The following is an 11,082-nucleotide window of genomic DNA, read 5'->3' as shown; positions in this document are numbered from 1 at the left end:
TCTTCCAAGAAAAGTAAAAACATTCAGATGTATTATATCCACTGTATACCTTTTTTTGATGTTAACAAGAAAAAGCTAGCACAAGAAATGGCCTTTTTTTTTCCATTATATTAGCACTTGCAGCTGAGTACCTCTCCAGGTATTTTAATCTGACAAAAGTTTAACAATTTAGGGCAATCCCAGACATGGATACCAGCTGGTGATGGGTGGATTGCGAGCAGATCTTAAGAGATGGGCTTTGTGGATGAAAAACTAAATATGAGCCAGCAACACATGCTTGCAGCCCAGAATACAAATTTAATCCCAAACTGCATCAAGAGAGACATAGCCAGAAGGTCAGGGGAGGTGATTCTGCCTCTCTAACTCCACTCTCATAATAACACCTCATCTGGAGTACTGCATCCAGCTCATAGGCATCCAGGAGAGGAAAGACATGGCTCTGTTGGAGCAAACCCAAAGGAGGCCACAAAGATGATCAGAGGGCTGGAGTATCTCTTTTACAAAGACATGAGAGAGATGGGGTCATTCAGCTTGGAGAAAAGGAGGATCCAGGGGGATTTCATTACAGCCTTCCAGTACCTAAAGGGAGCTTACAAGAAGGTTGGAGAAAATCTTTTCTCAAGGGCATGCACTAATAGGACACGGGGTAAGGGCTTTAAGTTGAATAAAGAACAGGTTTAGATTAGATATTAGAAAGAAATTCTTTACTGTGAGGGTGGTCAGACACTGCAACAGGCTGCCCAGAGAAGCTGTGGATACTTCATCCCTAGAAGGGTTCAACACCAGGTTGGATGTGGCTTTGAACAACCTGGTCTGGTGCAAGGTGTTCCTGCCTACAGGAGAGAAGTTGGAAGTAGATGATCTTTAAAGTCCCTTCCAAGCCAAATAATTTTATGATTCCATGATTGTAAAATCAGCAAATGCAAGATAAGGTATTCATAATATGATTCTTTATCATTCAGACTCAAAAGGAATTGCAAGCATACAATAAGCTTTAATAATACAAGGAACCATAGATTCTTCCCGTCTGAGTTGTTACACAGGTGTTAAAAATGAGAAAAAAGTATACCATTATAGATTATTTGTATGATTTTTATTCAGGATTGTTTTAAATCACCTTCAGCTGTCATTGCATGAATATGGAAGGGTCAAAGATTGTACAACCACAACATGGTGATTGTGTTTGTCAAAATGTACTCCTATCTGTCATAAATTAATTTGTCTATGCTCTTCTCTGCATTGTTTTCATTTGCGTAATGCTAAGGGCAAAATGGAGAATATGTAATGCATTTAATTCTAGGATTGGCTGAGATTATGTATTTGAAAATGTGCATCCAACACTGCACATCCACCATAATGAAATGGTCTTTCACATATGCTGAACTGTTACAATAATAAATGGAAAATTTGACATGGAATACAATGCTTAGTTTCATAACTTAGATGCTAGGCTTTTTTTTTTTTTTTCTGAGGGGTAAAAGCAAGTAAACAAACAAACAAAACAACCCCAAAACCTATCCTGACCAGCTCTATCAAAATCATGATGTCTGAGTAAATTTAACTTTGGGTGTTTTTGACTGCAAAACCAGCACATTATGAAATAGTAATGATGTGAGTACTCCCATACCAATATTTTGTTTCTGAAACAGAACAAAGCTTAAATAAAAGATAAGCTGAACTCAGCGTTATGACTAAAAACCTCTGCAGGTTAATGTTTTTAAAGGCAGCCTTCTTTCCAAAAGTGTGTATTTTTTAATAAAAAAAAAGCTTAACGATATTTTAAACTCCTTTGTTTTTAGCATGTTGTCTTCAAAATGCTTGACACAATCCTAATAAAAAGCAGTGGTAGAAATAAGTTGCACCAAAAATACAGCAATCCATCTATAAACTTATGAAGATTTTGCCATATTTATATATTCACCAAACATGTTGCACATAGTGACTAGGGCCTATTACTGCAACCTGTGTATGTGTTCTCTAAAGTATGCGATCTCTAAAAGTTACATAATCACATGATCAATTTGAAATATTACATCAATAAATGCAATTCCCTAATGAGATAAGCAGAAAAGAACTTCCTACCTATTCTGAAGAAACAGAATGAAGGCACCTTATTTTCCGACGTATCGATAAAATATAATAAAAAAAATTCCATTTTAAAAATAATTTACCTCATTTCTGTGCAGTGTTTTAAGAAACAGGTGCATAACTCAGTGATTTCATAATCTGTCATTTCACATATATAATACAGAAATCAGCAACATATCATTATCATGAATAATAGGACCAGTAAATTCAACTTATTTAGACATTATTTTATCACACACCAAATATGGGAAAAAATCCCCAATTCTTATTAGAAATATAAAATAAGCAGCTCCTCCCATCTTTTTCAATAGGCAGTAGTAAAGCAGTGTAACTAGCATAGAACAATAGGAACACATCACAGATTTTGAGACCTAACAATCATCTAGGTCTGTACACATCTTTGCAGAATTTAGAAAAAAACAGTGGACTCCGAGAAAGCCCAGAGTAATTCTAAAAATAAATTATCACAGCAAGTTCCATTGCTAGTGTTTGTCTTCTATTCATAACCATCAAAATATTAACAAATATGAATTAAAACTATGCTGTGAGGAAATGTATCTGGCAAAGTGACCTGCTCAAGATCTTAGTGTGAGTGCCAAGAAAAGAACATGGCCCATAATCTTCTGCCTTATTTAGAAGAACAGCTTACACATCCTGCCTTCTCCTGCCTTCTTTACGCAGGAAGCTTCCTGCTGGCCTCAGTTTTCCTTTTGCCCTCTTCAAAGACATCCTTCTCCTATATTCTACTTTTTGAAAAGTACGGAATGGCTTTGGAAAGCTGCACCAACTAATCCCTCTTCCTTGGTATTGATCAATTTAGTTGTTGTCCATCTGTACCAGCCCTAATCAACAGCAGAATTGGAACCACATAGCACCAAATCTCTATCACCAGAAAAAGAAAGGAACCAAGAAAGTACGCAAATTACTAATGTGACAGAAAGTTTTAGATTAGAAAGTTATTAAAAATCTTTCAAATTTACTCTAGTTTAAATTCTTGCATATATATAGGCATGTGTGTATATAGTCATTGGACATGTAAGGCCATCATACTTGGTTACTTCTGTACTTGCAAAACCAGTATCACAAAAGCAAGTATCTATTTCAAAAGCATTATTGCCATAGGATAAAATGCAGAACATCATAAAATTAATCAACTCTGTGTAGCTACAGTGGAACTCCTTATAAAAACTTTTTTATTAGAAGTCAGCACAATTGATTATGAACAAAAGGCCACATAATTATTTGGAATTTTTTCTTTTTGTGGATTGGATGTTCGCTAGCAAACCGCTTAGTGGCTGTAAAATGACCCACAACTTCAGCAGATTTCTTTCCATTTAAAGAAATATAAACACATATGAAAAAAATACTAGGTGGCTTTGAAAAATTCACTGTAGCATGATATGCTAACTATTTTAATGCTGGTAAGTCTTCAATGTAACTGAAGCCATACAGTATAGAGAAAGCACTTAGTTATGAATATACAGGAGTGACTGATATCAGATACACTGCAGATTGCCAGCTACAAAGCAAAAAAACAGGATGAATCTACAACCTTTTCCTCTTAGAATTTTAATTTGCAAATGAGAATTCTTGGTTCTGATTATTTCTCTGTGTGTGGTGGGGTTACATATTTCTTTCATATTCTTGTTCTTTGAATCAATTCAGAGACAAAAATTTATGTGGTATTCTTAAGCTGTATCATAATTTTATCTTTTTCCTGTTCACTTTTTAATTTACTTATTTGTTCAATGTAGCACATATTTATGTTATGACTCCAGAAATCTAAATAATGTGGAATATTTAGGCAATATCGTTGTCTTAAACAACCACCCAAGATATTGTGAATTAAAGATATACCTGGTTAAGTCAAATCTATCATTTCAGAACAACTGAAGTTTTTTGTTTCTTCTTGGATTATCTTTGTTGGCCAAGGAATAAACTGAAGGTGCTAATGGACTACAAATAGGGAAAAAAGAAAGATTAGACAATGTAATTAAGAGTACAATATATCAAATATAATGTTGAATTAAACAACATAGAGAGACATCTGGATTAAACCCCATATTTGTATGGTTCTTGTAAAATTTTATTTGATTTATAAAGAGTGAAATAATACTCATAACCTTGCCAACTTCTGTGCTCTATGGACCTCTTTTAACAGAGTTTTTAAAACAGATTTCAATGGAGTCTGACTTCAAAGAGGACAATGAGAAAAATGTGGTCTTAGGTATTCTAGGCAGGGCAGCACTGGTGATCCCGATGTGTGCTGGTTGTGTGAAATAAGTGTGTTTAATAAAACAAATGTCTTGTGGGTCCATCCATCACTTTATCACTTGGTCTGACTCCAGTCACTAATATTTTCTAGAACATAATACCTGGAGTGCATATAACAGCAAATGTTACAGATTGGTGAGATAATAGCACTACCAAGAGGATTACTTCCTGCACTCTTAAGGATGTGAAAAATGTTTACAACGGGGATCCCGTCCATTCTTATCCAAGATTTTTCCTGGGATCTAAGTTAGCTAATACCTATCTTCCAATTATTCCTTTTTCCTTTATTGCTACTGATGACTGTTTTGCTTGAGTGGATCATCAAAAATGGTTTTCTTTTTGTCCTAGTTTCTTCACTAGTATGAAACTCATGAATGTTGACCAGCCTAAAGCTTGGCTTTGTGGTCTTAAATGCCTATGCCTCTCCCCTTACATCTGCTTAGCTTGTTATCAGACCTCATAGAGATCAGTGGAGACTTCATCTTCCTATACAAATCAACTTGAAACTCTTTGCCTTAAAAGATTTTTTCCAATCTAAAGATATGCAAAGAAAGAAAAAATACCTTTAGTATAGTAGCTTGGTAGTCTGTGTGTGTACATATTATGGTAGGCTGGTCATTTTTGGACAGTTTAAATTTTGCAGAAAAAGTCTCTTTGTTATAAAATCAGGGAAAAAATGGACAACTACTGCTTGAACCAAATGCACAATTAATTACTATATCTGTTTAAGGGGGTTTTAAAATCTCTCCCCCCACATTCTTCTCACATCTCCTCTGTCTCAATAAAACATTAATCTTTCACTTCTTCCTGTCTCCAGTCCATCCATGCCTGTATTTTGTTTGCTTTCTTTCACTTTGGAATGATAAAGAGAAATTAACAAGATACAGCCAGAAGTTGTGTAAGAAAAATATAATTATGTCTCTGACATGGCTTTCAATCCTAATTAAACTGGGCTATCTCAAAGATAATCTATTCAGTTTCTGTGGGGATGCACTTATTAACACATCACTGAGGGAAGAGCTTTTCACAGAGATCTTTGTAGGGGGGTTTAGATGCTGTCTGTTTAGAGGGTCATTAGCATTGATGCAGCATTTCCCTCCCTCCCCCTCCCCCAAAAATATTTATTTAATTAAAAAGACATTTTTTAAGTAATACGAGTTTTGCCTCATAATCATTCCCAAATCCTGAGATGTTATTTTACAACAGTAGTGGAGAACCACCTACTGGAAATCATGCATCTTGCAGTGCAATCCACTATTCCTTCGTGCCTGTTCGTATCTTTTCGAATTCTCCATCCCAAATGACAAATGGCTCTGAGGAGCCATTCTGAAATACACAAACAAAAAGAAAAGAAAACACATTAACAAGTTTGCAGCCAAATCCAGAATAGGGGCAGAAAATAAGGACAGAAAAATCATCCTCCAAATGTCAAGCAAGAATCAGAGTAATGATGCTGTAAGCTCATACCGTGCAAAGGAAAACATGCAGTTATGACATATAAGGGACTACACTAAAATACTAAAATACTCCATTGTTACTGAAACATACTACAGTCAATTTGATTTTTTTTTCCCCTTGACAGAGTATTACGTTTTTTTATGTAAGTTTGTTTGGTTGGGTTTTTTTCTGCAGGAAACAATAGGAATGAGGGAGCTGTATTTTAAAAATAAGGCACAGCAAAAAAATAAATTGTAGTCAGTGTACTAACGGCAGTATTTTCTCTTAAGTTCTGCCTCCGCCTGCCATGCTGTGGGAGATTTGTCACTGAGACAACAGAAAGCATCTTGTCAACAGCAACACTGCCAATGTAGTGATGACTATCCAGACATGATACCCGAGTTCAGAAAAACGGGACATTAGTTAAAAGTATAATAAAAATGTCGATAAACTAACTTCTTTATTAACTGAAGAATTGCAGTAGAGATTGATAAGATATATTCATCACAGAGAGAGCTTCCCTCAAACTGTTGTAGATTGTTTTCAAAATAATTTCACTTGTGGCTATACAGTCAAGCAGCTCGTGGTAGAAATGGGAGAAAAATTCTGCTCCAACAGGCTGTGTTATGCTCACCTCTTTCACTCAGTATTGTCCAGAACTTTGGTATGGGGGAATGTGCTGGAGATAGCAAAATTACTTTTACTGAAACATCTTTATTTTGATGCTTTTCCAATTATTTAGTTCCTTTTCTAGATTAAAGATTAATGGATCATTGAAAAGGATTCATGTCTCTTTTTTTTTTCTTTAGCAAAATACATTAGTCTATCTCCTAATATGGGAGAGATGAGGACTAACTACATTTCCAGTTGTTCCAGTAGTAAGTTTTTCTAACAGGATCAATTAGGAGGCCTATGTAAATGTGAAATGCTTTTGCTTTAGAAACTCAGTGTAATGGAAATGCTGAAAATGCTGGGGGTTTTCATAAGGGACCATCCCTCCGAAATGAAGGTCATATATGTGATACCAGCTTCACTGAAATAGAAATCCTGAGTGTGACATCCAAGCATATTCTGTATTTCTTTTTAACTTCAGTTAAATACCAAGCACAGCACACAAGCTTTTCACGCACAACTATGGTTTTTTAAATGCCAAACCCTCTATTTATTTTTCCCCCCAAAAGGAAAGTATAAAGAACCTAGATGCCTAAACTCCATGCCACAAATGAAGGAGCAAAACACGCCGAAGGCTGACACTAACAGAGCAGTCGACACTGCACCAAACGAGGGCAAGAGCGGATCCTCGTCCACGCTTAGGGTTTCGACATGATTTTACTTGTCTTCCAATCAGCCAAAAGCATTTACAGAGTTCACCGCCGCTTTCGTATTTTATTTTGTATGAAAAACACGCTCGGCGGTTCCGCGCCGGCCGCACCACAGCGCTGGACGCGCCCCACTCCCGTCATGGGGCGGGGGAGTGCCCTGAGTGGAAAACTACCATTCCCAGGAGGCACCGGCCGTGGGGCCACCGCGCCCCCGCACAATGCACCTTGGGAGTTGGAGTTTCCTCGCCCTCCGCTCTTCTCCCGCCCGCCCCGGCGGTTGCGCGGGGGATCCTCGGGCGCTCCGCGGTCCAGGTTGGGCGGGGCGCGCGCACTGCGGAAGGGCATGGGCGGGCGGAGGTTACCAGGTAACGGTGAGTGTGTCTGTCTGTCCGTCTGTGTCTGTATCCCTCCGCCAGGAACCGCCCCCCGCGCCCCCGGCGGAGTGGCGGCCAAGATGGCGGCGGTGGCTGAGGCAGGAGCGTCGTGAGCGCCTCCGCCAGCCCAGTCCCGCCGCGTCGGACGAAGCGAGGCCGCGCCGCTCCGCCGCTGCCCGAAGGCGAAACGTTCGTCCGGGCAGCCCGGGCCCCGCGAGTGGCGGCCGGCGGTGGAGGAGGAGCCAGGCCGGGTGGCCTCCCCTCCGGCGCGGGGTGAGCCGCCTTCTCCTGCCCCTCGCGCGGCGCGCTGCCCCTTCCCCGTCCCTTTCCCCTGGTGCGGCGGGGCCGGGCGGCGGCCCGCGAGGGTCGGGACGAGGAGCGGGCAGTGGGCTAAGGAAGCAGGTGCGGAGCGGCGGGGAAACCGTGCGGTAGCCGCGGGCTGCGCGGGCCGCGCCCCTCGCACCGGGCAGGGCGCGTTATCCGCTCTCCAAGGAGACGCGGCCGCGTTCGCGGCAGTGGAGGCGCCTTGAGCAGAGCCCGCCTACCCACGCACCCCGCGGCGCCCGGGCTTTGGCGCCGGGAACGAGCGGGATCTCTGCCCGCCGCCCCCGGGCCTGGAGCGCCTCGCCCGCCCCAGGCAGCGAGCGGTGAGGCCGGCAGAGCCGCCGGGCCATCGCCCGCTCCGCCGGCCCCGCCGGCGCCGACGAGACCCGCCGGGCCTGCGCTCGGCGCTGCCGTTGGGATCGGAGCCGGTCGGGACGGCAGAGCCTGCGGGCGCTGGGGAGGCCCCGGCGCTGGAAGCTGAAGTGCCGGACACACCGCCCATAGCCAGGGTGTGTGAGTGCGGCTCGTGTGAGCGCTGTCCGGTGCGCCAGGAGAGGATCTGCTCTGGTGGCTGCTCCTGTGTGATGATACTGTATGGTTTGCTTTTAAGGAGTTAATGCTCAGTGAGGAGCGCGCGTCTTAAAAAGCTAAACTTAAAAAGAAATGTTTGGCCCCATTTTTAGCCTTCATGGTGCTATGATGGCTTTTTGCGACTTTGTTTTCCGTTTATTTTTTTAATTGTCAAAAGTTTTCTCTCTGCAGTATTAGGTGCTCTAGAGAGCTCGTGCATTCACATGAATGCTATAGGAAAAACTTCTCAAGAGCATCTTACTGTAGAAAAAAGCCTTTTGAAGTACGTACCTTTATTTTGCTCGTGTGTTAAGCAGTGTTTCTTCTGTGCAATCTACAGATTGCTGATACATGTGCAGAATGTTTTGACTCTAATCTTCCGTGTTTTGCCTATAATTCTACATGTTATCTGAAGTTATTATTACTCTAGAAAGTATAGTTTAAAGTCTTTTTTTCTCAAGGTAAATGTTGTAAGGCAGGAGGCACATGCTCTAAGCTTTTGTACAGTTCCTATGACTTGCAAGAACCTGAAATTAGCAATAGGTTGCTGTAGTTAGATGGACAGGTAGATAATGGGCAGGTAACAAAGTTTTTAGAAGAGGATTTTTTTGTAGAAATGGCTGGTAAAATTAAAACAAACAAAAAATGCGTATTGGTTAAATGTGTATGTGGAGGTGGAAAGCACAGCTTCGTGTGAAAGAAGAAAAAGCCTGGCTGAACCTCTGTGTTTTTGAACTGAGTTAAGGATCAGAGCTCTCTGATCTTAAACTTGCTTGATTATAGTTCATTTGGAGGTATCAAAGACTATAACAGGGATGTTTAGAAACTTTCTTTTTGGTAAGGGGACAGTTCTGTTAGAACACTTTAAAATCTTGCTGGAAATAATGAAGGTATTTTTGAGCCGTGTTTACCAGGGCATGTTGGTGTATGCTGGGTCTCCTTGTTCAAGAGTCCTCTTACTCAGAATGTTCCATCTGGGGCACTGAATTTACTTCAGAGGTGATGAGTCTCCTACAGCAAAGATAGTTGAGAACAGGTTTTGTGAAAGTTTTAAAATAAATAAATGTTGAGTAGTTACTTGTATTATGTAAAAAGGAATATTGCAAGGAAAAACTACTTTTGGTGTGGTTTCAATAGAATTATATAACATGATGATGAGGAAACGGCTTACAGAATGGAACTGTAAACCCAGATGGCCTCTAATCCTCCTCATGCTTGGTGACATAGGTCAGGATACAGTGCCAGTTGAAATGTTGGGTCTCACGCATCTACAAAGCTGAGCAGTTTATCTGTAACTGGAGAGTTCATTAAAATCATGGCTGCTTTTAAACTGATAACTATGCATTTGCTTTGAATGCTTGTAAGTTTTAGCATGAGCTTCCCTGCAAACTTTTTATAGGATGTACCCTCTGGTTGCATGGCCTAGTGGGCACTTCTGTTGGGATGAAGAAGTGAGTATGAGTTCTTGAGCAGGGACAGAAAGGCAGAGTTCCCAAAGCAGCAGGCACTTAGTGGATGTTGCGATCGTGGTTGTGAGATGCAGAAGCAGAATGACTCCGAACTGCGTCACCGTGACCTCGGCTGGCACACTGCCGAGTGGAGATGTGGTTATGGTGGGAGGGCCATGGCTGGTAGATCCCATTTCCTTTATGATTTGGTAGTTGGCTGTGTTTGCATAGGACTCTGTGAGTGTGCCTCTTGAGAGAGCTGTACTGTGTGATTTTGATGGAATCCTATGCCAAAGCAAGATAGGTGTACTAAGACAGCTTTTAAACTTAGTTCAAGATTAATGTTTTCCTTTCTGGACTGATATTTAAAAAAACCAACAAACTTTTTTAATACTTCCTAATCTTTAGTTTTGGGTGATTTCTTCACCGCGCTCTGTGAAAATTAGGAGTAGATAGTTGCAGTAAAATGTTGAGAAAGTGGTTTGTATCAACTTCTAGATTTTTATTTTTTCAGTTAAGCTTAGGGTTACGTCCTAACAGTGGTGGAAATGAGCTGGAAAAAGTAAATCTCTGCAAGACTGCTTTTCTTCTGTATCTGGTACAATTTTTCATAGGTAAATTTTGTTGCTTTCTGCAGTGGAATTGTGCCAGCAGCACTTAGCAAATACAGTTATGTGTTCTTCACCTTTTGGAACAGGTTAATTTTACTCTCATAAAGGAATACTTCTCCTGATCTTTCACTTTAACAAATTTTTTTTAGTTCTGATGTCAAAACAAGAAGTGAAAATGAACACTTTGAACATTTAAAGTTGCTTTATATTGCACAAAGTGACACTGATAGAGAGCAGCTAAGCTCAATGAAACCCACATTATTTTGTTTGGTTTTGGTAGAAACTGTAATGTAAGTGGCAGGTCATTCTCTGCTTAAATAGCTTAATGAGTGGTAATAAAACTAAAAATCCTTTTACTGACGTCTGTTTTCCTTGTATTTTTTAAGTGTGTCATTCAGTACTCTTTTTTCAGTGTCTCAGTATGAAAATGTGGAAGTTTGACATTCTGGGTCTCCAAAGTAATTTGTTGTATCAAATAGACATCACCCTGGGCCTGTGAGTGTAGGCTTTATGAATTACAAAACAGTCTTTCTGAGACTGTATAATTTGTTTTAAAGTGAGGACAAGTGAAACCCTCAAACCCAAACGAAAAAACCCCCAACTTTCTTTCATAGATCAGAGGTTAAAAAGCTCT

General features: G+C 40.5%; 1 protein-coding gene across 26 annotated transcripts in view; it reads left to right on the top strand.

The window, feature by feature from the left end:
• The first annotated feature begins 7,358 nt into the window (after positions 1–7,358).
• Positions 7,359–11,082, top strand: part of PCM1 (pericentriolar material 1) — a 41,526-nt gene continuing 37,802 nt past the window's right edge. For 11 of the 26 annotated variants that reach the window (XM_064418004.1, XM_064418006.1, XM_064418002.1 and 8 more), the window contains exon 1: positions 7,617–7,768. The gene's annotated coding sequence lies outside the window, so the exon portion shown is untranslated. Of the gene's footprint in view, positions 7,493–7,614; positions 7,769–11,082 lie in introns of those variants that run through there. The other 15 variants (XM_064418005.1, XM_064418007.1, XM_064417994.1 and 12 more) reach the window with 5 other exon arrangements.

Source organism: Passer domesticus, chromosome 4, assembly GCF_036417665.1.
Source record: "Passer domesticus isolate bPasDom1 chromosome 4, bPasDom1.hap1, whole genome shotgun sequence".
Classification (NCBI taxonomy): Eukaryota; Metazoa; Chordata; class Aves; order Passeriformes; family Passeridae; genus Passer; species Passer domesticus.
The sequence above is the reverse complement of the archived record's forward strand: the minus strand, read 5'-3'. Positions and strand labels throughout refer to the sequence as shown.